This window comes from Schistocerca gregaria, chromosome 7 (genome assembly GCF_023897955.1).
Source record: "Schistocerca gregaria isolate iqSchGreg1 chromosome 7, iqSchGreg1.2, whole genome shotgun sequence".
Classification (NCBI taxonomy): Eukaryota; Metazoa; Arthropoda; class Insecta; order Orthoptera; family Acrididae; genus Schistocerca; species Schistocerca gregaria.
In genome coordinates, this window is record NC_064926.1 from 320,721,331 (window position 1) to 320,749,089 (window position 27,759).

Below are 27,759 nucleotides of genomic sequence, written 5' to 3' on the forward strand. Positions count from 1 at the left end.
TGTGCAGCAGAGCCCAGCAAAATAGTTGCACAAGTTGGTACAATAGAAAGATACTGGATTTAAACATTGCATAAAGTCGTTAGGCAACCATTGAAATTATTCCCATATAAAGTGAGAACACTGGAGGAACTGAAAGATGCGAATCATTAAAAGCGAATCGGTTACTGCAAATGGTTTACACCTTTTGTTGAGAGGAATAACACTGATATTCTTGGCGCCACTTTCTGCACAGCGAAGCCTGATTCCACAGATCTTGTCAGATTTTCATATAAAAACACGATTATTTTCAACGGAGAATCCTCCTGCTGTTCTTGAAACGTCGTTGCATAATGAGAAATTGGAGTGTGTATAGCAGTATCCAGACGGCGCATTATTGGATCTTTATTTTTTGAAGAAACCATAGACAGCTGAAGAAAGACTAGCTACTCATGGTTTCAACAAGATGGCGTCACTAACAACACTAAGCATCTTCCGGAAGAGTTTCTTGGGGAAATGTGCAATTTGAAAAATCCTATGACTCCGACGCTAGGTGAACTCCACTCCAGACTTTTTAAGTTTTCTTATCGCAGTTGGAGAAAAAGGAATCATTAAACGATCAATTTGTTGTTCGTGCGACTATTGAAAACTCTTCTTCATTGGAACGAGTAGCCGAATCAAGTTGAAATTTATTTCACATATTAAGGGTGGTGGTCTGTTGGCGGTGTAAAACATTTAAGTTTCCACATCAATGCAGTCAAACGATAGGGCCATTTATGTCACATATTGTGATACTCGCAAACTCACTCATGAAAACCCATAGGTTACATCCGTTTGATCTAGAACAGGGGTGCTCTATCTTTTTTGGCTTAGGATCTATTACATGCAACCTAGCCCATTTCGAGATCTACCGAGTTAAAAAATTCGTATAGTTTTAAGCACAAAACAACACCGTAGTCAAAATTGACCGTTTTATTCCCACAAAATACATAAAAGATAATTTTCTCTCGATTAAAAGTTCTAAGCCTGCTAAATTTTCAAGATATTACTTATCTGAAAAATTAAAATATACGTCATCATAAATGTTGAAAATAGTTTAGTGTCACACTTGGATCTGCGTATCTGTGTCACGTTTATTACAATGTGGTGAATAATTTGTAATACACAGTCTAACACAGTCTGAAAAATGAGAATCACTTCATTTGTACACTTTGATTTCACTATGATCATCATTGAAAATGCTGCGTCACATAGATAAGTTGATCTGAAAGATGCTAACGTACGATGCCTTTTTTAAAATATCAGTGTACGTTTTTACACTCATAATTTACAAAAGTTATCTTCATTGTATTCTAACTTTAAGAAAATGTCATTTAGAAATCAAACATTTCCTCTGCAATTTCAGTCTCTCTACGAAAGAGAGGAGAACTCATTTTGTTCAAAACATATTCCAGATTAACGTTTTGGAAAGGTTGAGCTATGAAAGCTGAAACATGTTGCATTGCCTCGAAATCTGAAAATCGGTTTTCAGACTGTCTTACTCTATCTGAGGAAAGTGTTTCACATAATCACAGTTCGCGAGAAGTAACTTCATTTGCGCATGAAAGAACGCCGCTTGGCGCGAGCGTTAAAGGACGGTTAAAAGCAAGTGGAGATGAAAGAGGCAGCGACATTGTTGTCAGGTTTACCACCTACAAACACCATGTGGATCATTTGATATCAAGAAACTGCTGTTGTACAAAAACAGATTCCGGACGAAAGATTTGAAAGATCAACTCATAAAGTCATGGCGATAGATCGGTCGATCGCGATTGACCGGTTGAACACCCCTGCTATAGGAATCGTAACTGTCAACAACCTAGGTTTCATTGTACAAGTAAACGACAAAAACAAAACATTGTGACTCTGCAGTTATATCGTATGAAAAAAATATTTTTTTTGGCATTTCTTATCTGACTTACTGCGTGTCTGTCCGTCCGTTCCGTTAAGCACGATTTTCTTCTCAGGAACCTGTAGACATATCAAGTGGAAGTCTATGTCTTTTGTTTACCCAAAAATGTTAAGCTTCTAAGTCAAGATAAAGCCATTTATGTCACATTTTGATATTTGTTGACTCACTCATGAAAGCTTATAGGGTACAACCCTTTGACTTCAGATCATTCAAGTTGGTAAGAAGAAACGTTTCACAGTACAAGTAAAGGTAAAAATATTAGAAAATAGTTAATTTGCAATTATATGAAACGAAGAAGAATTTCTTTTTTGTTATTTATTACCCGTCTTCAAACTTGAAATTAAAACATCCTCGAAAGTCTTGGAACCCCTGGGACCGATATCTAGCCCCTATCAGTGTCAATAACAGGCATAGATCCTCTATTTCCGGTATGGATTAGCAATCTACACATATAATTAAATTTATACAGATCCCTCAGTGCGCGAATTCTACTCGCATCTGGACTATTCTTCTTTGGAGAGCAGCAAAATTTTCAGTGTATCGCAATTTCCCCCGCATATCGTGTGACTTAAAAACGTGAAATAACTGCTTACGTTAAACGCATATAACAGTCAGATCTGCAAGAAGTATTCTCCACTAAATTAAAGCGGGTTCGAAATTATACATCGGCTGCGGATGTAATCTCCAACATATGTTGCAACTGCACAGCAACTTTCCGAACATCCTGCATTTCATTAACACCAGTCATAATGCGTTGCGGTTCTGCATGGATGAAATTTTATTCAAATGCGAATTTTTTAGGGTGTTAACAGTGGAACCATAACTGCCACACATTCTTACGCTAAACTGTAACAGGTAATAGAGTGCTATAGAGTTTTATCTCGAAGCGGAATGTCACGTGTTAGAGAACCCCGCAGTCGAATCGCACCGACTTAATTGAGCCGTCTCACAGAGCTTAAAGCCAGAGATCCGGTAATGTCAGCGGGCTACAGAAGACCCGCGATTCCAGCATACGCTGAGACGGGTGTTACCAGCACGACATCCGGGCTGGCAGGCAGCGTGCGTGCCAGCTCATACCTCCCACCCCCACCAGCCACCCCATCTCTAATTGAGCCCTGCGCTCGGGTCGTGCTCGCTCCCGCGGGGATTATACACTCTACACTCGCTGGCGGCTACACGGCCAGCGTCAGCCTGCTGCTTCTTCCCAACGCACGCCGGTCTCTGATTGCCGTCTCTCGTTCGCCGGGATAATCCAGCTGAAAGCGCGATCCGCCGGCAATTACTCTGATTAATTCTTCCAGCGGATGTCGGTCCGACCACATCCATTAGCGCCTGCAAATTCTCCCCCGGGCGCCGTTCCATTAGAGCCTCATCTTGGGCCGGCTGCTATCGCTTGGGGCGCGATCGACACTCTCACAGACTGATGTCATGATTTCTCTACGTCGGAGCCTGTGAATGGCCCCATCAAAGGGCTCCCGCCACTTCGGAAAGTATGACTGCAGGTCACCGGTCGAAAGACAGCTTCAGACGTGCATTTCCCCGTTGCATCGCGCAAATGCTCCTACTAAGAGATACAACTGTAAGACTGAACAGCCGCGTTTAACTTCGGCATTACTTGAAATTTTGTTTAGGTATAGGAAACCTGGTTGATTCGGCGTTTATACACTTTAGAAAGGGTTTTAGTTGGCAATGTCCTCTATGTATTCTTGTATGTATATTAAAAAGAATGGAAGCCGGGGATATAGTCTTTCGTCCCTGCTGTTCAATCTGTACGCCGAAGAAGCAATGATGGAAACAAAAGAAAGGTTGAGGAGTGAGATTAAAATTCAAAGTGAATGGATGTCATTGTTAAGATTCGCTAATGGCATTGCTATCCTCAGTGAAAGTGAAGAATTATAAGATCTGTTGAATGAAATGAATAGTCTAATGAGCACAGAATATGAATTAAGAGTAAACCGAATAAAGAAGAAAGTAATGAGAAGTAGCAGAAATGAGGACAGTGAGTAATTTAACATCAGGATTGAGAGTCACGAATAAGACGAAGTTAAGAAATTCTGCTACTTACACAGAAAAATAATCAACGACGAACGTATAAGGAGGACATTAAAAGCAGACCAGCACTAGCATAAAGTGCATCCGTGAAAAAAGAAGCCTACTAGAATCAAACGTAGTTCTTAATTTGAAGAAGAACTTTCTGTGAACGTTCGGTTGGAGCACAGTATTACATGGCAGTGAGACGTGGACTGTTCGGAAAACCGGAACAGAAGAGAATCGAAGCCTTTGAGATGTGTAGCTGCGGAAGAATGTTCAAAATTAGGTGGACTGATAAAGTAAGGACAGAGGAGATTCTCGGCACATTAGGAGAAGAAGGAATGTATGGAAAACACGGACAGGAAGAAGGAACAGAATGCCAGGACATCTGTTAAGACATCCTGGAGTAGCTTTCATGGTATTAGAGGGAGCTGCGGAGCGTAAAAACTGTAGAGGGAGACAGACACTGGTATATATCCAAGAAATAATGCGGGATATAGGTTGCAAGTGCTTCTCTGGGAAGAAAAGATGGGCACTGGAGAGGAATTTATACTTACGGCGGGCAGCATCAAACCAGTCAAACGACTGGTGACACACACACATCCTTTCTTAAGCTCGCGGTCATCACATGACTCTGGAGCAGCGCTAATAGCCCATAGACTCTAAACTATAGCGTGTGTGACGTTAACGTTTGTGGGATAACGCACTGATACAAAAGGCACACTTTCCCTACATAGCATCCCAATAAATTGTGCTTCAAAGCAAGCGTTTTCAGAGTACATTCCTTTTATGTTCTGAAGATTTTCGCATTTATTTATGCGTCGTGAACAGCGTTTCTTTACTTACTACGTTTCACAATAGATGTTTTAAAAATTCCATTACAAAATTCGATAACACCTTTAATGAAGAAACAATGTTCACGACATGTGAAGATAGGATGGCCGGCATCCTGAAATGTTATCATGGAAGAATAAACGTCTATAAAACCAACTGGTTGCATCTGAGTCATAACAGACAGCCTGCAGTTTCAGCAGTTGTAGACGTCCACAACGGACAAGAATTATTTACTGATGTTAAAACGAGAAAGAATACAAAAACAAAATATGATAGTGAGATAGGCAATGAATGTCGGAAAAGCAAGTTGTAGCAAATTTATGATTTTTGGCCACAGGATGGTCGTTTGAGGGATCGAATTTTAATTTGTTAATATTCACAAACACAAACAGCAAGCATTTTGTAAATATTCGTCCAAAAGTACATCTGATGTCCGATCGCATAGGCGTGGGCTCTATCTGTAACCGTAAGTTAACATTCCCTGGTCCGTATAATGAGCTGCAAACCCAAGGCGAGCAGAGGTTCGGTGCAAATATCCGAAAAAGCGTCCGGATGGAGTAGAATGCGGACCGGTTGTCCACCCATTGCACCCGTTGTCTTGAGTGAAGCAATATTTACTGCGTCCTGGGGGAGAGTCAACGAACCGTTGCTACTTTACATACTCGTACATTTGCTGTTTGATATGCATTAATGACTTAGTGGAGGGTATTAGTTCCGACTTAATACTTTTCGCAGATGATGCATGTATCTATGAGAAATTACGATGAAAACCAAAGAAAAAAACAACATACAAGCGCAAGAGCGAGAAGGGCTCGCACGCTGGGGTTTCCGTATGCGCATAATTATGTATACACTTATATATATAGACAACGTGGAATCCGAACAACGTGGTGATTCCTCACATCAGTTGATCAAGGTTGAAGTGAAAAATGAAAAATCCGTGGTCCGGCCGAGATTCAATCCTGTGACTTCTCGGGTTATAGGCACGTGCATATCAACATTAGGTTTCGACGAGTGAGATAGAGACTATAAAAATGGGTGACGTATTTGGCGGTATCATGCCACTGCTTTGACTTAGAGAATCTAAAATAATTTAGACCGACTAGGGGCCATACGCAGGCCTCAGTATTTGTCACAAATTTGAAGTTGATACCTCTACCCGTTCTGAGAAACGGGGCTTTAAAGATGTCCGTACTTTTTGTTGTATTAACTCAGAAGCCGCAATGCTTAACACCGTCAAGAGATCGTGTGTAGACTTTAGTTTTTGACATAAATTTCATCTTGATATCTCTATCCGTCTCTGAGAGAATAGAGTCTTAACAGACGAACTGACAGACGACCAAAATGGCTAAAAGTATTTTTATGTGATATAATTACAAATTATATTTTCGTATTTATTTCATTTCCTTGTATTGTGAAACCTTACATATTGCCAAATTTTATGGTTGTAGGTCGAAGGGAAGTGTAGTATAGGTTTTGATGAGTGAGTTTTCGAGTGTGAAAATACACGACATAAAAGGCCTATCTTTTAATTGTACTGACTTAGAGGAAAGGGACTGTAGACTTCTGAACTTGCTGTCTCTATCACTTCCTCACGAAAAGGAGTCGTAATAGTCGGACAAACAGACATGCAGGTAGACGTGCAACAAAGTGGTCTTGTAAGTGTTCCATTTTTAGCGACTAAAGTAAGGAACCCTACAAATTCAGCGATATCCAACAACGTCTTAACAAAATATCGGAGTTAAGAACAAACTGGAAAGTTTAAGATAGATTTAGGAACCAGGTTTTAAACTGTAAGACATTTCCAGGGGCAGATGTGGACTCTGACCACAATCTATTTGTTGTGAACTGTAAATTAAAACTGAAGAAACTGCAAAAAAGTGGGAATTTAAGGAAATGGGACCTGGAAAAACTGACGAAACCAGAGATTGTAGAGAGTTTCATGGAGAGCATTAGGGAACGATTGAAATACAGTAGAAGAAGAATGGGTAGCTTTGCGAGATGAATCAAGTAGGTTAAAAGACGAGGGCTAGTAGAAACACTTGGGTAGCAGAAGATGTATTGAATTTAATTGATGAAAGGAGAAAATATAAAATTGCAGTAAACGAATTAGGCAAAAAGGAATACAAACGTCTCAAAAATGAGATTGACGGGAGGTGCAAAATGGCTAAGTAGGGATGGCTGGAGGACAAATGTAAGGATGCAGAGTCATATATTACTAGGAGTAATATAGATACAGCCTACAGGAAAATTATAGAGACTTTTGGAAGAAAGAGAACCACTTGTATGAATATCAAGAGCTCAGATGGAAACCCTGTTCTAAGCAAAGAAGGGAAAGCAAAAAGGTGGAAGGAGTACATAGAGGGTATATACAAGGGCATGGTACTTGAGGACAATATTATGGAAATGGAAGAGGCTGTAGATGAAAATGAAATGGGAGATGTGATACTGCGTGAAGAGTTTGACAGAGTCCTGAAAGACCTAAGTCGGAACAAGGCCCCTAGAGTAAACAAAATTCCATTAGAAGTACTGATAGCTTTGGGAGAACCGGCCCTGACAAAACTCTACCATCTGGTGATTAAGATGTATATGTGAGACAGGCGAAATACCCTCCGACTTCAAGAAGAATATAATAATTCCAATCCCAGGTGTTGACAGATGTGAAAATTACCGAACTATCAGTTTAATAAGTCACGGATGCAAAATACTAACACGAATTCTTTACAGTCGAATGGAAAAACTGGTAGAAGGCGACTTCGGGGAAGATCAGCTTGGATTCCGTAGAAACGTAGGAACACGTGGGTGCAATACTGACACTACGACCCACCTTATAAGATAGATTAAGGAAAGGCAAACCTATGTTTCTAGCATTTGTAGACTTAGAGAAAGCATTTGACAATATTGACTGGTATATACGCTTTCAAATTCTGAAGGTGGCAGGGGTACAATACAAAGAGCGAAAGGCTATTTACAATTTATACAGAAACAAGATGGCAGTTATAAGAGTTGAGGGGCATGAAAGGGAAGTGGTGGTTGCGAAGGGAGTGAGACAGGGTTGTAACCTATCCCAGATGTTATTCAATCTGTATATTGAGCAAGCAGTAAACGAAACAAAAGAACAAATCGGAGTAGGAATTAAAATCCATGGAGAAGAAATAAAAACTTTGGGGTTGACCGATGACATTGTAATCCTGTCAGAGATGGCAAAATACCTGGAAGAGCAGTTGTACGAAATGGACAGTGTCTTGAAAGCATATAAGATGAACATCAACAAAAGCAATACGAGGAATTAAATAGGGTGGTGCTTAGGGAATTATATTACTAAATGAGACACTTGAAGTAGTAAATGAGCCAAACAACTGATGATGGCCGAAGTAGAGAGGAAATAAAATGAAGACTGGCAATGGCAAGGAAAGCATTTCTGAAGAAGAGAAATTTGTTAACATCGAGTATAGATTTCAGTGTCAGGAAGTCGTTTCAGAAAGTATTTGTATGAAGTGTAGCCATTTATGGAAATGAAACTTGGGCTATAAATAGTTTGGACATGAAGAGAATAGAAGCTTTCAAAATGTGGTGTTACAGACGAATGCTGAAGATTACATGGGTAGATCACACGACCAATGAAGAGATAATGAATAGAAGTGGGGAGAAGAGAAATTTGTGGCACAACTTGACTAGAAGAAGGGATCGGTTGGTAGGACATGTTCTGAGGCATCAAGGTATCACCAATTTAGTATTGGAGGCCAGCGTGGAGGGTAAAAATCGTAGAGGGAGACAAAGAGATGAATACACTAAGCAGAATTAGAAGAATAAAGGTTGCAGTACGTACTGGGGTGTGAAGAAGCTTCTACAGGATACAGTAGCATGGAGAGCTACATCAAACCAGTCTCTGGACTGAAGACAACAACAACAAGTACAAAGTGACAACTAGTTCTTAAAATGGAGAAATACAAAGCTGTATACTTCACTCAAGGTTAAAGCTTGCATCCTTTGAGTACACGATTAATGGATATGATAAACTTTTGTTAGTAACGATGTGTATGATACGAGCATATCGATTGCACCTGTCAATCGGTCGTGCAGTTGTATTTCTGTGGTTAAAGTCAGAGTTCGCGCTCGTTCCGAGCATAGAAAACGACTGTGGTCTGACGCAGTGACGTGCAGTGGACGCGACCGCGCCTCGTTAGTCTGTATTCGACAGTTCTTTTGATGTAACGGAGAGCGGCGAAAGCGGGCCAGTGAGGTGCCTGTTTTCGACTGGGAGTGCATTATGAGTGTTTGTGTTGTTACTGTGTTCTACTTCGATCCTCCACATTAATTGCACGTCGCAAATGCTGTGCTTGTTCCTTGAGAAATGCGGCGGATGTTATTTTTCATGCTCCAGAGTGGGTTAACCTTCTAATGTTCAAATGTGTGTAAAATCTTATAGGACTTAACTGCTAAGGTCATCAGTCCCTAAGCTTACACACTACTTAACTTAAATTATTCTAAGCACAAACACACACACACCCATGTCCGAGGGAGGACTCGAACTTCCGCCGGGACCAGCCGCACAGTCTATGACTCCAACGCCTTAGATCGCTCGGCTAGTTCCGCGTGGCGATTAACCTTCCCTTCTGCCATGTGTTGTAGAAGCAGGAAAGTTTATATGTAAGTAACGAAACGTCCTGAATGTGATGCTTGCTTAATGTTATAAGCTGAAGGCTTGTACTTACCGACGACTGATACCAAAACGTGCTGGTAAACCGTCCGCAACGGCATGGTTAATATTATATTGTTTCCCGAGTGCTGAAAACGTGGCTGTCGGCGCAAGGTACTGTAAGTGATCACGTAGTCTTGTTTCATCATCTCCGTGAGTAAAGTTGTCTTGGATGACAAGTACTTAAAGCTCAAGCTTAAGTGGTTGCATATTAAAAGTAACAAACCTTTGTCACGTTTCGTGATTGGGTTGTTGAGCTCAAATTGAAAGATCATTCTCTTTAATGACAAAGACTCAAAGCACCAATTTAAGTTTTAAATTTTATAGGAACTGACAGTTGTCATGTTGCTCAATATGATTGTTGATTTCAGACTGAAATTATCTTCACTCTTGTTGCTGAAGTAATAGTGCTTAAGAAAAATTGGCCTATTAACCTGTAGTTCAAACTGGTTGTTGCCGGAGTTTGAATAACCAAGTTGTACCACAGGCTTCGGCGGCTTTCGGGAGAATTTTAAGGAGAGCTAGTGTTGGAAGTTTAACTCATCTACAGTTCGTATATAAAAATGTGTTCCGTAATTTGTCTTGAGTCAGTCTTATACATGAGCCTTGTAATTTTAATGGCGTTAGATCTCAGACCAATTTGGAAAACTTGCTAAATTTGAGATTTAAATTTTAGGTCGTTAATTACCAAGAACTAGTGTCAGTGTTCATGCAATTTTCTTATAAAAATGTTATTTCTCGTTCAAGCGAATTATCTTTAAACCTCCTAGGCTTTGATGAAGGGGCGAGTGCCCATGTTTTTAGTCCACAGATTCTGCTCAATTAAATAATAAATTTTAGAGGGGGCTAAAGTTTTGCGTTGTGCAACCATTGCAGTGCATACTTATTATCTAGTCCGCGCACTAATGCTTGTTGGTTTTGACTTATGTTGAAGATAATACAGTGGGTTACCCCTTCACAACGATTAGATTAGATTTACTTTCATTCAGATTGATCTGTAGTGAGGAGGTCCTTCCAGATGTAGAACATGTCACAAAAACAATAGTATATGACAAATATTTACAACTGAAACAAATAAGCTAATGTACCTTCCACAGATCCCAAGTGGAATTGTCGTCATTCTTTTTTTAAAGGAACATTATATGAAAGAATCATCTTACAAACACTCATTTATTAAGATCGCACAGATACACTGAATTTAAGTGAAAAAAGGTTCTTTTTATTTATAATGTAATAAACATATAATAGAACTACTACAATACTTATTTACAATGAACACGTTACTGCACACAGAAATGGTGCAGAAGTTAGATTGTACTTACACACATACACACACACACATACACACTCACAGACACACTCTTACATACAGTGAACACATTACTGCACTGAAGTGGTGCAGAAGATAGAAAATCAGTTGCTGCTACTGAGTAAGTCATCAATGGAGTAGAAGGAGTGGGCCACGAATATATCCTTTAGGCTTCTCTTAAACTGAATTTCATTGGTTGTTAAGCTTTTTATGACTGCTGGAAAGTTATTGAAAATGTGTGTTTCTGAATAATGCACACCTTTTTGTACAAGAGTAAGTGACTTTAAATCCTTGTGAAGATTATTCTTATTTCTAGTATTTATTCCATGAAATGAGCTGTTGGTTTGGAAAAGTGATATATTCTTAATGAAAAATTTCATTAAGAAATAAATATATTGGGAAGCAGTAGTTAGTATCCCTAGTTCCCTAAACATGCTTCTGCAAGATGTTCTTGAATTCACAAGACGTATAACTCTTTCTGCACCTTTTTGTACCCAGAAAACTATAGCTTAGCTTCATGCATTACCCCAAAAAATAATCCCGTATGAAAGTAAGCATAGTATGCCATCTTTTTCATTTTTATATTCCCTATGCCTGACACAATTCGCATTGCAAATAGAGACACTTCAGCAGTTCTGTGATGTGTTCCTCCTAATTGAATTTATTGTCGAACTGTGATCCCAAGAATTTAACACTTTCCACTTCTTCTATCTGCTTATCATCGTATGTTAGGCATACACTCGTGAGACACCCCTTATAAGGTGTGAACTGCATGTAGTGTGTTTCTTCAAACTTTAATGACAAATAGTTGGCTGGGAACCAGTAAGTAATGTCCACAAATATTTTACTAGCAGATCTTCCTAAGACTATATTCGCTATTTATTACAATGTTTGGATCATTGGCAAACAGAAAAAACTTGGCATCTGGTAATGTTAGTAGCGAAAGGTCACAGATATACGCAAGAAAAAGTAAGGGCCCTAAGATGGAACCTTGTGGGACCCCACATGTAATTAGTTCCTGGTTGGATGATGCTTGATATATTAATACATGCCTCTTTCCTACTAACACCCTTTCTTTCCTGCCAGAGATGTAAGATTTAATCATTTTGCACCATTTACTGTTACACCATAATGTTCTAATTTACTTAAAAGGATATTCTGATTTACAGTCAAATTCCTTTGACACATCGCAAAATATACCAGTTGCCTGCAATTTTTTGTCTAGTGAATTAGCTAAGTACATTTTTGCTGTAAGTGTAGATAGCCTTATCAATATCAGAACCCTTTAGAAATCCAAACTGCGACTTTGACAGTATGTTACACTCCTGGAAATTGAAATACGAACACCGTGAATTCATTGTCCCAGGAAGGGGAAACTTTATTGACACATTCCTGGGGTCAGATACATCACATGATCACACTGACAGAACCACAGGCACATAGACACAGGCAACAGAGCATGCACAATGTCGGCACTAGTACAGTGTATATCAACCTTTCGCAGCAATGCAGGCTGATATTCTCCCATGGAGACAATCGTAGAGATGCTGGATGTAGTCCTGTGGAACGGCGTGCCATGCCATTTCCACCTGGCGCCTCAGTTGGACCAGCGTTCGTGCTGGACGTGCAGACCGCGTGAGACGACGCTTCATCCAGTCCCAAACATGCTCAATGGGGGACAGATCCGGAGATCTTGCTGGCCAGGGTAGTTGACTTACACCTTCTAGAGCACGTTGGATGGCACGGGATACATGCGGACGTGCATTGTCCTATTGGAACAGCAAGTTCCCTTGCCGGTCTAGGAATGGTAGAACGATGGGTTCGATGACGGTTTGGATGTACCGTGCACTATTCAGTGTCCCCTCGACGATCACCAGAGGTGTTGGCCCTGTGTGCCTCGGTCGTATGCAGTCCTGATTGTGGCGCTCACCTGCACGGCGCCAAACACGCATACGACCATCATTGGCACCAAGGCAGAAGCGACTCTCATCGCTTAAGACGACACGTCTCCATTCGTCCCTCCATTCACGCCTGTCGCGACACCACTGGAGGCGGGCTGCACGATGTTGGGGCGTGAGCGGAAGACGGCCTAACGGTGTGCGGGACCGTAGCCCAGCTTCATGGAGACGGTTGCGAATGGTCCTCACCCATACCCCAGGAGCAACAGTGTCCCTAATTTGCTGGGAAGTGGTGGTGCGGTCCCCTACGGCACTGCGTAGGATCCTACGGTCTTGGCGTGCATCCGTGCGTCGCTGCGGTCCGGTCCCAGGTCGACGGGCACGTATACCTTCCGCCGACCACTGGCGACAACATCGATGTACTGTAGAGACCTCACGCCCCACGTGTTGAGCAATTCGGCGGTACGTCCACCCGGCCTCCCGCATGCCCACTATACGCCCTCGCTCAAAGTCCGTCAACTGCACGTACGGTTCACGTCCACGCTGTCGCGGCATGCTACCAGTGTTAAAGACTGCGATGGAGCTCCGTATGCCACGGCAAACTGGCTGACACTGACGGTGGCGGTGCACAAATGCTGCGCAGCTAGCGCCATTCGACGGCCAACACCGCGGTTCCTGGTGTGTCCGCTGTGCCGTGCGTGTGATCATTGCTTGTACAGCCGTCTCGCAGTGTCCGGAGCAAGTATGGTGGGTCTGACACACCCGTGTCAATGTGTTCTTTTTTCCATTTCCAGGAGTGTATTTGTGATAAAATGGTGGAAATGGCATGGCAAGCCGTTCCACAGGACTACATCCAGCATCTCTACGATCGTCTCCATGGGAGAATAGCAGCCTGCATTGCTGCGAAAGGTGGATATACACTGTACTAGTGCCGACATTGTGCATGCTCTGTTGCCTGTGTCTATGTTCCTGTGGTTCTGTCACTGTGATCATGTGATGTATCTGACCCCAGGAATGTGTCAATAAAGTTTCCCCTTCCTGGGACAATGAATTCACGGTGTTCTTATTTCAATTTCCAGGAGTGTGTTTGCTTTGATGTCCGTATTACAATCTTTAATATTATGCAGTATTTGTTATAGTGTGCTAGAGCATCAACAACAGAACTGTTTTGGAATGACAGATACGGTTTTGTTTTTGTTTTACAAGATACCTATATTCCTTGAGTAAACCATGGCCTCTTTTTAGACTTTTCTCTAACCTTGGTAAGTTTTGGGGGAAAACAGTTTATTAGCAAAAGTATTATTTTTATTCATGCCATAAGCACTGTAAACATCACTCCTGTTAATGTCCCTGAGAAGTGTTCTAAAGTAATCAATTTTCTACTTATTGATTACCCTCTTGAGCTCAGATTTAACAGATTTTATATCCTGTTGGTAATATTATCAAGGATTTTTTGTGAAATTCTACTTCTCTTGCACATGCTTCCATTTGCTGTTCTAGGCAAAATCAATTAATGTCTATGTTCTTAAATTTATGACAGTTCCTGATGAATGTGGAAATTCCTTCTTTCTCCATTTCTGCTCTACAAAAGTGAGATGCTAACCTAAATCCTGTAACACTTATAATTTCTATACCAGTGGTCACATTATGTTCAGAGAGACAGATTATGTCAACTGGGTTTGAGGACTCTAATTCGTCTATGCAGATAATTAATTCTTTAATTTTATTTCGCAGTCCTCAAATATTTTGATGCAGAAAGATAGCTGATATTTGACACTGATTGAATGAAAATTAGGTAGAGTTGAAATTTCTGCTGATTGTTGAAAATTCTTAACCAATAGCTGTTTATGCTGATTTAATAAGCTCGAATTATAGTTTTTTGGTTTCTTTCTCAAACTGAGGGTTTGTCTCATTCCTAACCTCTCATAAATCTTGGCTTCTTTCTGTCTCCCTATCCTGAAAAGGATCTTTGCCGAACTCTATAACCACTGGTGCCTCCCCTCTTTAACTTTCCTGCTATTTTCCCAATGAATTTACCCTTCCCTTTCGCACCTGTTGAGAGAGTCAACAGGAACCACACAAATGTGTGACCCTGCACCCGACATAAGAAGCCGAACTAAATCCAAATTAACTCTCTTGACAGATGAGATCTAATGAGGTCGGTCATGGCAGCCAAGAACAGATACAAATTCAAAGAAAAGCTGTACCCTGTGACTTCAGGTCAAGATGTCATTGTTTGCTATTATCTCGTTTTTATATATGTGTAGTCTAGCGGATAGTTAAAGGAAACGTGCTGGTTTTGTTAAGAAACCTCTAAGTGGCTATGTAATCAGGAATGTTAACTGTTTTCCTTATTTGAGTAAAACAAGTCATGATTTGGAATTACGATATAAGCTACCATATTGAATGCTCTAAGTGACGGTGTATGTTCAAGTGATGTTAACAAATGGTTTGTAAGACTTTCGTTCAGTGGCTTTCCACTCAAGGATCACTGTATCCAAGAAACCCCGCTATAAAGGTTTTATAAGTGTCATTAGTTGCAAAGTAATTTCATCTACCTTCACAAATCCCGAGCCGTCCTTCCTACCAGTGGATCAAACACGGAGGCTCAGTTTCAGGTAAAGAAAGTAAATCTGCATTGCTCCCTTGGTAGAACATCGAGAAAGTTAGCCTATAAAAGAGATTCCATAAAAAACAGTCTTACATTTATACTACAACAGTGCTCGAGATATGAGAACCATTTTAGGTTTGACTAATAGGGGATATCGAACTTTTACAAACGAATGTGATTCGAATGGTCACACGCCTGCTCTGCTCGCTTGATAAAGTAACAAATGAGAAACCATAATCTGGAGCCTTACAAAATTTCATGTTCACGGCTGAAACGGTGAAAATTCTTAACCCACCTATGTATGTACAACGTACGTAGCTTGCAAATGATATTATAGAAACAACAGTTCGTACTGAGCGGAAAGAGAACTTAATATGTAGTATAGTAGAAAGTACCCTCTGCCACGGTCTTTACAGTTATTGGCAGAGTACACATGTAGACACATACTACATTCAGTTCCAAGAAGCAGATTAAATTTTTATCTCAACAGTTCTTTCGGTAAGAGTTATCTGCTCTTTATCCAAAGTCATGACGAACGAACATGTATAAATAATGTTCAAGAGTAGTACATGACGGGGACCAATTAACTACGAGTCAAATAACTTAATGAAGCTATTACAGCAGCATTGCAATAGTGCATCGAACCAGAATTCAGACACTTTTGAATTTCAAACAAACCATAAGCAGAAGAGTTGCTGTCGACATTTCCGTGGGGGTAGTCGGAAAGTAGGATTGCTTTACTACAAAAGTGAAGGAGACTATGGTAGACGATTGGGAGAAGAGAATGGAAGATTAGGGTGTTCGGCCCCATCAGTGACGAATCGTTACGTGGTGACAAGAAGCTGGCTTGGATCAGGATCATGAAGAAAAGTAACCATACCCTCTGAAAAGGAACCATCACAGAATCTATCTCCATAGATTCAGGGAAACCTCTAAAACCGTACTGGACTTAGATCTGAGCCACAAAGGTTGACAGTTTGCTTTGTCGACTGATGATAAACATTAATCACACGAATTTTCATGACGCTTCTTGTACTTCGTCAGACTTTACCAGACGAAGTGTCAGCTAAAGCTAAGGTGCCCTATCAGGATCGGTAGTCCTGATGCAGGAAACTCATTGGGAACAAGACACATGCGTTATTTAGTATTTTTACGGTTGGTCAGGGAATATAAGGAAAACATCCGCCTACGCAGAAACGCATGTATAAATCCGTTAATTCGTTTTCACAAATTTTAACTTCTGTAACGACCAATCGGTTATTCTGCACGTATTTTGGCTCACAAGGACGACATTGCTTCCCATTTTCTGTGTTTCTGTTCTTTAATGCCTTCTCTCAACGTGTTTTTCAATGTTTCTTGCAATCATTATTATTGTAATCGTTGGCGAGGCTTGCACTTTCGGTTACACATTGTCACGCTTTCATGCCTTTAGCTATATACAGGGTGAGTCACTAACTATTTCCACCTAGGATAACTCCGAAAGTATGACAGACGCCGAAACAGTTGTGGGACGTATGTTGCATGCGACAACGGGGGCCATAATATGACGTTGCTTTTTGTTCGTAGGTGGGGGTGGCATCAGAGATATGAAGGCCATCTTTGTTTTTTTAAGTGGAATGCAATAGTTTGGTACTTATTTTCTGAAAGCAGCTATGGAGACAATTCCAATGATGTGTAACAGTAAGATGTTGGAAGGTCCACGAAGATAAAAAAGATGGCATGAACGTCCACTTAAAGAAGGTGTTCGAAGTGATGACCATTGGTATGAAAGCAGTGCTATAATCTTGTTACCATGGATTGAGTGGTATTCCTTATCACAATCGGCACTTATCAAAACACATGCACTGACAATTCTCTCTCGTATACTGTGCAAATACGAGGCCATGTTCCAAAAATGAGCAGTATAGAGATAGAAGTGATGACACTTTCTGCACGACCTGATCATCATTTTGCAGGACAATGCTCAAGTACGTACAGAGCAAGCTGTTACTGATTTGTTTGACTGATGGGGCTGCTGAGTGCTATACCACCTATTGCACTCCCCTGACTTAAGCCCTCGTGAGTTCAACTCGATTTCCAAACTGAAGGAAACACTTCACGCATTCACTTCAGAACTGCTACTAATTCGTCGGGCAATAGATCGTGGTGGCAACGGGTTATGCACAATGCTGGTGACTACATTGAAGGTCAATAAAACTTTGAAACACGTATCTATTTTGTATGAGCTGTAAATAAATAGTTGCCACTATTAAAGTTCTAACCCGCGTAATAAATAATCGCCGAAAGCGGCGTATCCGTCAAACGTGACGTTGACATGTAAACACCATTCGACGGTTTCGCAATACAACACTAATAGAAACTATAAGACCAGAATCATCGAATCTAGGAAAAATGAATGATGTATTCCTTCGAAGAACAAGTCGATATGCTTCTCATTTACGGAGGATGTCAACGAAATTCAGTGAGAGCTAGAGACTTATACGCTGAAAGATATCCTCAATGTACTTACCCTACACGACGCACTTTTAAATTTGTGTATGATAACTTGATAACAATTGGGTCTTTAACGCATCGGTAACATATCCGGCAAAGGAAAGTTAATAACGAGGAAACGGAAATTGGTACTCTTACCACTATGGTTCTAAATTCTTGTGTTAGTTCTAGTCAGATCTCAAGGAAATCTGGTATGAGCCAGAGTAATGTTGTTCGTGTTCTGCATCGCCATAAATATCATCCTTACCATATCAGTCTCCACGAAGAATTAATTGGTACGGATTGTATGCGCCGCATTGAATTCTGCCAATGGGTTCAACTTCAGATTCAGAGGGATGACGTATTTGTTAATTTTTTTTTATTTACTACCGAGGCTACGTTCACGAACCATGGAAATGTTAATTTTCATAGCCCGCCGCGGTGGTCTAGCGGTTCTAGGCGCTCAGTCCGGAACCGCGCGACTACTACGGTCGCAGGTTCGAATCCTGCCTCGGGCATGAATGTGTGTGATGTCCTTAGGCTAGTTAGGTTTAAGTAATTCTAAGTTCTAGGGGACTGATGACCATAGATGTTAAGTCCCATAGTGCTCAGAGCCATTTTTTCTTAATTTTCATAACATGCGCTATTGGCAACTGAAAGTTTATGTTGGCTGCGGCACGTTGCACACCAAAAACGGTGGTCAGTGAACGCATGGTGTGGGATTTTGGAGGACAGAATTATAGGCCCCAATTTCATGAAAGGAAATATTAATGGTAGGAAATACACCACATACCTGCAAGAAACATTAGATCTGTTACTGTAAGAAATACCTTTAGTAACAAGGAACATAATGTTGTACGAATATGATGGAACATTTTTCGCTGATGGCTAGAAATGGGTTGTAGAGACAATTCCCAAATCGTTGAATTAGACGCTAAGGAGATGTGTCATGGCCGGCTCGTTGGACAGACTTGACGCCACCGAATTTTTTCTTGTGGGGATTCATAAATCATATTGTTTATAAAGACGTTCCAACTACACCTGAAGATATGCGAGAGAGAATTAACAGAGCATGTGATTCGATAAGTGCCGATGTGATTAGGAGTACCATTCAATCGATGATAAGAAGACAAACTGCCTATTGGCTTCTATCTCGGGTTCTTCGGCCGACGTTCATCTAATGATTTTTCTAAAAATGTGGAAGCTTCACGATTTTGCGTGTCATCCTTGCGCAGGGGCCATGATAATAGCATGGCCGAGACAGAAGCCAATAGGCAGTTTGTCTTCTTATCATGGATTGAATGGTACTCCTTATCACATCGGCACTTATCGAATCACATGCTCTGTTAATTCTCTCTCGCATATCTTCAGGTGTAGTTGGAACGTCTTTATAAACAATATGATTTACGAATCCCCACAAGAAAAAAATTCGGTGGCGTCAAGTCTGTCGAACGAGCCGGCCATGACACAGTTTAACCTACACATCAGGTAGCAGTCGCTGCATAGAGACTCTGAAAATCGCACATAAGTACCTAGCGGAGGGTCAACGAACCACATTCACAATAATAGAGAATTGTGAAGGTGGTTCGTTGAACCCTCCGCCAGGCACTTAAGTGTGATTTGCAGAGTATCAAGGTAGATCTATTATTCCAGTCTCGAATAACGAGCGGTAAAAACGAACACGTATATTTTTCGTGCAAGCTCTGATTTCCGTGATTCTATTATGATAATCGTTCTTCCCTCTGTTGGCCGGCGACAACAAAATATTTTCGTATTCGGAGGAGAATATCCCGCCAGAACGAGGAACGTCTTTGTTTTAATGATGTCCACTCCAAATCCAGCATCCTATCCGTGACGCTCTTTCCCCTGTTTCGCGATAATAATGAACGTGCTGCTCTTCTATAAACTTTTTCGATGTACTCCGTTAATCCTATCTAATAAGGGTCACAAACCGCGCAGCAGTACTCCAAAAGATGACGGAAAAGCATAGTGTAGGCAATCTCTTTAGTAAATCTGTTGGATGTTCTACGTGTTCTAGCAATAGATTGCAGTTTTTGGTTCCCAGTGACAGAAATAAAACAAACATTCAAATTTATGATTCAAATTTAGGGAAACAAATGTTGGATATCAGTGATAAGACTCGCCGATGACATTGCTCGTCTGAGTGAAAGTTAGCATAAGTTAATGAAAAATGAAATAAGTACAGAATAAGGATTGAGACGAAATCGAAACAGAAGAAACTAATGAGTAGTTGGTTGGTCGGTTGGATTACAAGAGGGAGGGGGAGTGGGGGGGGGGGGGACCAACTGCTAGGTCAACGGTCTCTTCTTCCGAATAAAACGTAATTGGCGAGCAGCTGTGCACGCTTATCCTTCAATGGAGGGACTCCAGCCTCCACAAGGACGCTGGTCACCGGACCCGTCCTAAAAACTCCCGTCGCTACGCGAAGGCGACAGTTGCAGCAGCTTAGAGCGATCTGCACCTCAGTTGGTGTTACTCAGGCAGCGGAGGGCATTGCGGTGCTGCCAGCATTTCCGCTTATGCTGACGAAGGAGAGGTAGCTAAGTCAATCGGGTATCCAATAACAGTGCTAAGAATCGATATGCCTCCACTATAGTGAGTGGATTGTCAGTAAGATAGCAGTAGACTGCTTCTTCGTTGTAGAAATTGAACAGTAGGGAAAAAAGGCAGCAGCCACGTGTTACATCTACACTCCTGGAAATTGAAATAAGAACACCGTGAATTCATTGTCCCAGGAAGGGGAAACTTTATTGACACATTCCTGGGGTCAGATACATCACATGATCACACTGACAGAACCACAGGCACATAGACACAGGCAACAGAGCATGCACAATATCGGCACTAGTACAGTGTATATCCACATTTCGCAGCAATGCAGGCTGCTATTCTCCCATGGAGACGATCGCAGAGATGCTGGATGTAGTCCTGTGGAACGGATTGCCATGCCATTTCCACCTGGCGCCTCAGTTGGACCAGCGGTCGTGCTGGACGTGCAGACCGCGTGAGACGACGCTTCATCCAGTCCCAAACATGCTCAATGGGGGACAGATCCGGAGATCTTGCTGGCCAGGGTAGTTGACTTACACCTTCTAGAGCACGTTGGGTGGCACGGGATACATGCGGACGTGCATTGTCCTGTTGGAACAGCAAGTTCCCTTGCCGGTCTAGGAATGGTAGAACGATGGGTTCGATGACGGTTTGGATGTACCGTGCACTATTCAGTGTCCCCTCGACGATCACCAGAGGTGTACGGCCAGTGTAGGAGATCGCTCCCCACACCATGATGCCGGGTGTTGGCCCTGTGTGCCTCGGTCGTATGCAGTCCTGATTGTGGCGCTCACCTGCACGGCGCCAAACACGCATACGACCATCATTGACACCAAGGCAGAAGCGACTCTCATCGCTGAAGACGACACGTCTCCATTCGTCCCTCCATTCACGCCTGTCGCGACACCACTGGAGGCGGGCTGCACGATGTTGGGGCGTGAGCGGAAGACGGCCTAACGGTGTGCGGGACCGTAGCCCAGCTTCATGGAGACGGTTGCGAATGGTCCTCGCCGATACCCCAGGAGCAACAGTGTCCCTAATTTGCTGGGAAGTGGCGGTGCGGTCCCCTACGGCACTGCGTAGGATCCTACGGTCTTGGCGTGCATCCGTGTGTCGCTGCTGTCCGGTCCCAGGTCGACGGGTACCTGCACCTTCCGCCGACCACTGGCGACAACATCGATGTACTGTGGAGACCTCACGCCCCACGTGTTGAGCAATTCTTCGGTACGTCCACCCGGCCTCCCGCATGCCCACTATACGCCCTCGCTCAAAGTCCGTCAACTGCACATACGGTTCATGTCCACGCTGTCGCGGCATGCTACCAGTGTTAAAGACTGTGATGGAGCTCCGTATGCCACGGCAAACTGGCTGACACTTACGGCGGCGGTGCACAAATGCTGCGCAGCTAGCGCCATTCGACGGCCAACACCGCGGTTCCTGGTATGTCCGCTGTGCCGTGCGTGTGATCATTGCTTGTACAGCCCTCTCGCAGTGTCCGGAGCAAGTATGGTGGGTCTGACACACCGGTGTCAATGTGTTCTGTGTTCCATTTCCAGGAGTGTATTTAAACCGAGGGCTTCGTTCTTGGTGTTCCCACCTAATTAATTGCTAATAGTTCCATGCATTGTATAGAGTAGTTCACTTAAAAATTTCAGCGCAGGTATCTCTAGAACGACAACAGATTTCGAGAGACGATTTTCACGGGTAAAAGTATAAGGCAGGGGTTCATCAACGCAAATACACTCTAAAACGTAAGAAAATTCTATTTTCAAAACAAACTTAAATTTTTTAGTTAGACACCCCTTACATGTTCTTACGCAATAAAAGACTTGAAAAAATCAGAAAAGGAGTGGTGCTGGTTACATGGAAATACGTCAATTAACTTGGAAAGCGAAGTTTGTGTTTGAAACAAAGGAAACGCGTCACTATTGCACATCCTGGAATACAAATGTGAACTCTACGTTGCTCATAATCAAGATCTGATTGATGTACTAAGGACTGATGTACTAAGGATGCAACAAACATTGTACTTAGTACCACTTAAGAGTGTAAACCATAGAGATCCCAGTCACACACAACGGAAAGTAAGGAAAGGGTTTACTCGTTGGTGCTTTACAGATCTTTACTACAGCTCTGTATGTAACAGAGGGGTAAATGGTAGTTGTAGATTAGATTAGATTAGTTTTTTGTTCCTTAGATCTGTGTTGAGTAGATCCTCGTGGATGTGGAACATGTCGCTTTTTTTTAAGCTGAAATAAAAATACTAATAAAATCAATATACACAATACATCATTTGTTTCTATTAAAAAATTCGTCAGTGGAGTAGAAGGAGTTGGCAACTGGTAAGTCTTTCAGGCTCCTTTTAAACTGATCTTTATTTGTAGCTAAATTTTTTGTTTGCTGGCAAATTATTGAAGATGAATGTTCCTGAGTAGTGGACCCCTTTTTGAAGTAAAGTAAGTGCTTTTAAGTCCTCGTGCAGATCATTTTTGTTCCTGGTATTTTATGTATGAACTGAGGTGTTTGTTGGAAAAAGAGATGTATTATTTAGGACAAATTTCATTAAGGAGTAAATATACTGAGAGGCAGTAGTTAGTATACACAATTCTTTGAAGAGGTTTCTACAAGACGTCCGTGAATTTACTCCACAAATAATAGGTATAACACGCTTTTTGACTCTGAAAACTAACGTTTGACTTGAAGAGTTACCCCAAAATATTATACCATACGACATTATAGAATGAAAGTTAGCAAAGTATGCAAGCTTTTTCACTTTTATGTCGCCTATGTCTGCTAACACTCGTATTGCAAATAGAGACTTGTTAAGGCGTTTCTGCAGTTCTGTGGTGTGCTCCTCCCAGCATACATAGTTGTATGACTGGACACCTGTATGGTTCCCAGCCCACTTAATAACAGAGTAAATAGCAATAACTACTGCGTTTGTTGCTTTGTAGTATGTCAAACAGATCGCGATTACGTGCAAAGTGGAGGTGTACGTTTGCGTCTCGGGATGTGCAATACCGGCACCTGTCGTTTATTTCAAGCGTCAACTTTGCTTTCCAATTTCTCGGAATTTAATTAACGTATTGCGATGCAACCAACGCCTTCTTTTCGTGTTTTCTGTTGTGGTTGGCAGGAGAGCCAACACCGTGTCACTAGAGGAGACCGAAAGGCACGCGTTTTAGCTCACGCAGGCTGGCGTGAGGTCTGGAACAGGACAAGGAAATTACACTTTAGAAAAACGGACGTAGCTGGTGGAATACTTAACTTTAATCCATTAATGACGAACGTCGCTCTTGACGGTACATGATTCTCAATATCAATAGTAACTGATAATGGCACCTTGCTAGGTCGTAGCAAATAACGTAGCTGAAAGCTATGCTAACTATCGTCTCGGCAAATGAGAGCGTATTTATCCAGTGAACCATCGCTAGCAAAGTCGGCTGTACAACTGGGGCGAGTGCTAGGAAGTCTCTATAGACCTGCCGTGTGGCGACGCTCGGTCTGCAATCACTGATAGCGCTGAAAGGTTTAAGTGGGCCACCTGTGTATCACTTACCTTCTTCCACAGCTTGCACTGACTTTTCTCAGAATTTCGATTGATATTATTGAACGCTCTTTCTAGGTCGACTTATCGTGTGAAGGTGTCTTGATCTTAGTGTTACTTCCACTATCGAGCGCAACTTCAGAACTGCTCTGTGTTTCCTTTACCGTTATCTAACAAACGTTCAGTTTTCTTTTCAATTCTTCTGTGCATTATTCTTGTCATCAACATGGATGCGTCATCTGTTGAGCTGATTGTGTGATAGTTCTCGTGCTTATCTGCCATTGCTGTCTTCTGGATGGTGCTGGTGAATTTTCTCCGAAATTATATTGCTATATCTCCAGAGCCATGGGCTGTACAAACGAATGTGGGTTGTATTTAGGTTGCTACTTCTCCCAATGATTTTACAAATTTCTCAGAAGTTTCACCTATACATGGCGTCTTATTTGATCGCAAGTCTACCAATGCCCTGTAAAACTCTAATACCGGGTGCTCTATGTCTTCCAGAATGACTCCTATTTTACATCGAGAATAATTCCCAAACTACTCGAAGTAAAAACAAATGATTGAAGACCTTTGCCGTAAATGCTGGTATGAGATTAATAGGTTGGCACAGGAGAGAAATTCGTGGCGGGTCGCATTAGCTCAGTCAGAAGACAGATCAACCCCCCAAAACAAGAGTTTTATACGTAGCAGCTTAAAAGACGTCGAAAAACTAACAGTTTCGTGTCAGTACATTTAGATTTGGATGTTATTCATGACTAAGAATAAAATACAGCTTTCAATCAGACATAGAGTATATATACTCTGTACATAGCAAAATAATTTCGTAATGGCCGCTTAATCCTTGTATAGGGTGCAAAACACAGTACAAGGGAGAGAAAAGTGGAATCAAATGTCAACACACTTACAGAAAAGGTAAGCTTACATGTTATTAATTATTTCCTTCTATACATCGAGTGAAGTGAAGAATGACAAAGATACTGGAGCTCTATTTTTGAGGAACGTGGTTCAGCTCCCTTTAATATTTTTTGTGGGATCTAAAATTTAATAACCTCTCTCACACTGGCCTGATTTAGCTTCACTGATCAGGATAGTAAAAAACATGCCTATATTAAGGGAATATTCATTCACAAAGCAGGCTTATCACATTCACACAGTTCAATACTGTTCTATCCTGATTAAATTGAGCTTAACTTAAATTTTATAAGGCAGTGAAGCAATTTCGAAGTCTCGGTGCGACGAAAATTGTCAGTTGATCTCCTGAAAACATTTGTAATAATTATTAACTTTCGGTGATCACATGGGGAAGACCGGAGATCTGCTGGTAAAACCGTTTTAGCCTATTTATTTGAAGTAACTGGATATCTTGAGCATACAAAACGGCAGGTTCGTCCAGTGTAAATCAGACGTTCCCACTGATCCCGTGCAACACAGCGTAGTAAGCAGACACTGTCAATAATAATCAGTTAAATAATACACGAAAACACTTACTTTAGTGTAGTTCATGTATTAAATTCCTTCTCATACAGAATCTCATCAAGATGGCGACTAGCTCAACAATACATCCTGCTTCTTTCACGTCTAATCGGCAAGATTCCTTCATTCTTTTCATAAGAGAAAACATAGATAGCAGAGAAGCTATTCCATGGAGTAAATGGACGGTCCAAGGAATAATAGGGCTTGAAACTACTTTCCATTGATAATCATCGTATATTAAAGTTTAGGAATCGGTATGATAAGAAGAGATTTCGAGATATGTAGTGAGTTATATAATTTATAAAATTTCTGAAAATATCGCGGGGAGACCGCTGTAAGAGACATTACATCCCCGTCTGGTCATCCACATTTCCCCCGGTCACCTCAAAAGACTTTATTATGACGGCAGACTCCGTCATCTCCTTCTTGGTTGTTGTCCAGACTCATCTTGTGCTCCAGTGACCTTAAAGGAGGGAAGACGTTGAATTCTAGATGTTGTGTTTAACTCTTCTGAACTTATCGAATATTTCGATTCTGGGGCTGTTGTCGAATCGCAGAACTGCAGTGATTAATTAGCGTGGCAACCAAATTTCTGTTCGTACGGTCAGCAAGAACTGCTATCTTTTAATACTGAACATTCATAGTAAGTTAAAATTATGGTCACTTGAACACATGTCCCAGTCGTCACCACTAATGCTGCTGGAAATAACAGAGTGAAAAGTAGATGTAACGAAGTTTAACATAAGGACCTTTCTCAATCACACCTCATTAAAATAGTAAAGTAAAGAATGTTCTGGCTTGCCTTTGTTAGTTACATGTATAACGCTCCGAAAAGATCCTCACTGAACGACGCTTTTTCCAAAGCCAGGATTCTGCCCCTCGTGGCGGACGCACTTGACAATAACTGGATTACGTAGCATCGCTGTATTGAATTTCAGCTGTCTTTGCTTCTTATGTGAAGTTCTTATGGCTGTCACCGAGTTCGATTAGTCTTCAGAGTACCTTTTTCGGTGGCGCTAGCTTACCTCTTAGTTCCAGCAGCTTGTCTTGTGGCCGTAAGTGGTTGTGCTGCCGAGAGTTCCGAAGTCGTTGCACTTGCTCTAACACGTACATGTAAAAGTGACAGCGCCGTTTGCTGTAGCCTCCGGTTTCGCTTCTGATATTCCAATGCTGTAGGCAGGTATATTCAAGGTTGAATAGTACATACGGACCCCGATATAACGTATTTGTGTTATACGTCAAATTTCCTGCCAACCAAAGATAAGCTTTATGCTTGGCCACGGAGAAAAGTACACACCTCGCCGCAGTATGATCTTGACGGTGATTGTGCAGTTCAGGAGCAAGGCTTGGGACATCCTGCAAGACGAAGTGGTATAAATGACGCAGGTTCTGTGCGTAATTTTAGAAAAGCCCAAAGTGTCAGTTTGCGTTCTTTGGAAAGAGCAGTCACACAGTTACGCTTTACTATTTTTATGGCATCTATTTTCAATTCATTCTTAGTGACAATAATTGTACTTTATTAGCTACGGACCTACAAACAAAATTTCATGAGAACATAATGGAGAAATCATGAATATTAATTCGTTGACTGTGCAACTGATAGAGCCTTGTGTCGAATTTGGCTGTGGCTTGGCATCTATAGGGCGACAACAGTTCTCTTAGCCTTTCTTTGTGTCACTATGAAATCGATGACCTCGATTCAGTGGTCATATGATGTTTGTACTGGTTGTACAAGCTAAATTCATTATTGTGGTGCAGGTTATTAGTGGTGACAAAGGGTAACTGAATAGGTTTTCACTTCACATGTAGGACGCTGCTGATGCCAAGACCGGTACTGGACAGATCTTTGGCACCATGTGCGAAATGATGGAGTGTTGCAAATGTGTAGTTGTTTACATAACAAGTCATTTGAAGTCTCTTTGATGCGCCCAATTGCTGTTGTCTCTAGCGGCAGATAAATACGCCAGATCCCGACCCGCATCAGGTAGCGTCGAACTGCCGAATCAGAGAACTCCACAACAATTGCTGTGCTTGGCGGAAGCTATGTAGTCCGTTATGAACATACAGATAACTGGATGCTATCTTGTATGTTCACCATAATGCAGAGCAATTTCCTCGTTTTTCTTAAATTCTGCACATTGTTTTCATATATGTTTCACTGACATAGTAGCTTTCGCTGTAAAACCGACATGTCACGGTACGACCAACAAATTTCACAGACTCCTGATTCTGTCGCGAACGTATTCGCGTTCTGATTTTAAGCACTCTGATGTCGTCAGCGCATTCCGGAAAGAGTTTCCACGATGTCTTTACGATATCCAACCATTCAGTGACGATGTATGTCAGACAAGAAAGGTCTGTTGATACTTAGTTTACGCGTATTC